Here is a 3929-nt window from a genome sequence, read left to right as displayed (position 1 = left end):
AGTCCTTCTAGCTCCGACGAAACTTCTTTCATTGTAGGCCTTTTCTTCCCATTCATCCGCAAGCATCTCACTGCAAGCTTGGCCGCGGAATAAATATCCTCTTGCCCTACCTCTCCGACAACTCTAGGATCCAAAATCTCACCAAGTTGATTCTCTTTCGTCAATGAACTGAACCGTTCAATCAGATTAATCCCTTCATCTCAATGAGCATGACTCCGAAGCTGTACACATCGCTTTTCTCGGAGAATTTGTTGGATAGGAAGTACTCCGGATCAATGTAACCAAAAGTCCCTTGCACTGTTAAGGTTAAGTGAGTCTTGTCAAAGGGAACTGATCTTGAAGTCCCGAAATCGGAGACTTTGGCGCTGTACTTGTCGTCCAAGAGTATGTTTGAGGACTTGATGTCTCGACGGAAGATAGGGGGACTTGTGCCGCGGAATGCATGTACGTCACAGCTCCTGAAACCTCGCAGGCGATTCTAAAGCGATCCTCCCATGGAAGTGATGATTTGAGGTCTTTTTCGTGGATATGGTGGTAAAGGTTATTGTTGGGGATGAACTCGTATACTAGTAGTGGAACTTCTGTCTCCAAACAGCATCCTAGAAGTTTTCACTACGTTTCTGTGGTTGACCTGTGCTAAGATTACAACTTCATTGATGAACTGCTCGATCCAGCTTCTCTCGATTGCTCGTGACATTTTGATGGCGACTACGCTACCATTGGGCAGCATTCCTTTGTAAACCGTGCCAAGGCCGCCCTGGCCTAGAAACCTGCTGTGGTTGAAGTTGTCTGTTGCTTTGAGTATCTCCTCTGAGGTGAATATCTTTGTCTGTTTGCTACTTCCACAGGAGTTGAGCTTTTCTTGTAAAAGAAAACCGCCGTTTTGCTTGAAATACTTCTCTCTTCTTAGTTGGTTTCTCTTTTTCTTGAAAACGTGGTGTAGCTTGCAACCGAGTAGACACAGGCATAACAGTCCAAAACCAGAAAGAACGCCTGAAAGAAGCAAATGAAAAGACCAAATCTATTCAAAGCTTTAATGTTAAAAATCTAAGCTCCTTAGAAAATCAATTTTACGTTTTTCTTGTGTCATACTGCTTTGTAAATATGACCTTTTGTTTACCTATGGGGCTACTCTGCTTAATAATACCTTATCTTTTATGCGGTGAAAAGAAGGTAGCCTTGCTGCATTTATTGAAGCAAATTCACGAGAAAAATTCAAAAGTGCTATGATAAATGAGAAGAGGACCAAATGTGTTGGTAAAATGGCAGCACAACATAACATAGAGATAGGGAAGACAAGATTTGATGCGGCTCGACGAAATTGTGTATTCATATACTCCTAATTTCCTGTTATATTTGTTGTCTCTCCAATATTAATTCATGTCATCTAAATTTAAGAATTTAACCACATAAGGAATACTAACTAATGAACTAGGAAAGTAGACTTGAACTCACGCCCACAAAAGAAGATTGAGATCAGATTCGTCACCCACTCACATCCCAATATTGCCTTCTCTTCTCCCTTTTTTTTCACAAATTCTGACAATCTTATCATGGCCGCACTTTTCTCTTTTTTCTCCTCTTTTTCTTATTCTAAAACCCTGCTCTTAACCACATATTAATTAATCGAGTATTGTGGGAACATTGACCACAGCACAAAATAGCTGTGATCCAGAGGAACAAGCAAAAAGATTTACAACAGAAGGCAGATAACCAAGTTTTTACCCAGCATTCCTTAGATCAGTTTATACCTAGTAGAGTAGCATTTTTGCTTGAGTTATATGCTTTTGATTCATAACGGCAAACAAGAACCTCTGAGATCCTCTCTGCATAGTAACCATCAGAACATTTGCAGGAAGAGTTGTTGGGATTTTCTGCACAACTCTCACTCGTTTTTGGAACCAAAACAGGCGTGAATGGGAAGATCAAGCCGGTAGGTGACAGCATGACTTTAAGATGTACTTGAATTTAAGATTTCTCACGAAATCCGTTTTAAAGTCAAATGAGATGGCCGATTGAAATGACTAGTTTTAGAAAAGCTTTTAAAGAGTATTTAAAACAAGAGTTCAAATGCTATTCCATTTGAAGGATATTCCTAAAAGGTTTTATCTTAACTAAAATTAAGAGAAGCTTTAAGAAATTTAGTGATTCACTTATTTGAAATTATTGTTACAAATTATGAAAGTATTCCTTCTTATATAAAAAAAAAAAAAAATGTTCCGCATATTTTAAGAAACCCCAGAAAGTACTCTTAACCACATATTAATTAATCGAGTATTGTGAGGAGGGTCGTCACAGCACAAAATAGCTGTGATCCAGAGGAACAAGCAAAAAGATTTACAACAGAAGGCAGATAACCAAGTTTTTACCCAGCATTCCTTAGATCAGTTTATACCTAGTAGAGTAGCATTTTTGCTTGAGTTATATGCTTTTGATTCATAACGGCAAACAAGAACCTCTGAGATCCTCTCTGCATAGTAACCATCAGAACATTTGCAGGAAGAGTTGTTGGGATTTTCTGCACAACTCTCACTCGTTTTTGGAACCAAAACAGGCGTGAATGGGAAGATCAAGCCGGTAGGTGACAGCATGTTCGCCTCTGATGCGCTCTTCATACTCGTCCCAAACTTCTTGGCAATCGACGAAATAGTATCACCCCAGGTGACCAGATAAGTCACCAATGCAATCACTCCATTCGCCATCTGTTTTTCGCTGGGACATGCACATCTCACCGGCACCATCAACTGAGTACCGGCAGTAAGATTTTGATCATAGTCATAGTAGTTTTGGCCCTTAAGAGCCTGACAAGTGGGCAGACCTTGGTAAGTTCCATTTGCTATTTGGAAGTAATTCTGTGTACCCTTTACAGTATAAGGGGTGAGGTGCTGATAGATACCGCCGGAACATGAACAAGAAATCGGAACTGTGATCAAGTTGTTGGACGGAGTATTATCACCAACATTTGAGATTTTGTTAATTGAGGCAATTCTGGCGGCATTAGAGCCGAGAAGATAAGCAATACTGAGCGGGGTATCATAGGGTGGTTGTGATCTGAAGGTAACATCAGACCTGCATGAGTTTAGAGGGTCATTGCAGAGGTAACCTTTTAATATGGATAAGCTGCCTGAGCAGCGGATTTGTAGGTTGTTGATGTACTCTTGTTGGCATTTTGATGATCCGCAAAACAAACACAGAAAGAAGAATCCAAAAAAGATATTGAGGAATGAAGGTGGCTTCTTCATCATGTGTTTGATCTTTGATGCTGGTAATGCTCAAAGCTATAAAGGCTAATGAAACATTACTAGGGGACCAAAAATTGGTAATGTATTTATTATTTAGATTGAAGAAGTCAATTTTTTTGGCCCTTCTGAGTGTTGGTTATGATGGTAATTAGTGGAAAATTAGCAATTTTACTGCCCAATCTCAAATCAACTTTAGATGTATTTGTTAAGATAGTAACCCAATTTTGCCTTTCGTTGTGAATCTTGGATGTCTTGCACCGTTTTCCAGTCCGCATAATGGGGCACTTTCATAACTCTTAAAGGTATAAGCTTTAAAAATGGAGCTTGAATTAAGCTTCTATCATTAAATACAAAATGCAAATATAATTAAGTTGTTTTCGAATACAGTTATGCTCAACTTCAGGAGACACTTCTACAAATTCTAAACGGTGTGTATATTATACATATACAATATATATAGATATAGATGTATATATTACAGAGATGCAACTAGATTTTGATCATTTTAGACTTTTAGTTTACTCCCTAATTTACTTGACCTTTTGTTTGCATTTTGGGCCACGAACGTACAAGTATACTTGGACAATCAAATCACTCTAACTACGAATGATAAAACATCCTAAATTTTTTAATTTTTTATTTTTTGGATGGACTTTTGTACTAAAGTTTGTGATTTACGACATATTA

General features: G+C 38.4%; 1 pseudogene; it reads right to left on the bottom strand.

The window, feature by feature from the left end:
• Positions 1-5: 5 nt before the first annotated feature.
• On the bottom strand, positions 6-3245 carry LOC21384097 (annotated as a pseudogene).
• Positions 3246-3929: the final 684 nt, after the last annotated feature.

This window comes from Morus notabilis, unplaced genomic scaffold, assembly GCF_000414095.1.
Source record: "Morus notabilis unplaced genomic scaffold, ASM41409v2 Scaffold11801, whole genome shotgun sequence".
NCBI lineage: Eukaryota > Viridiplantae > Streptophyta > Magnoliopsida > Rosales > Moraceae > Morus > Morus notabilis.
Note: the sequence above shows the minus strand (reverse complement) of the source record. Positions and strands in the feature narration are given on the sequence as shown.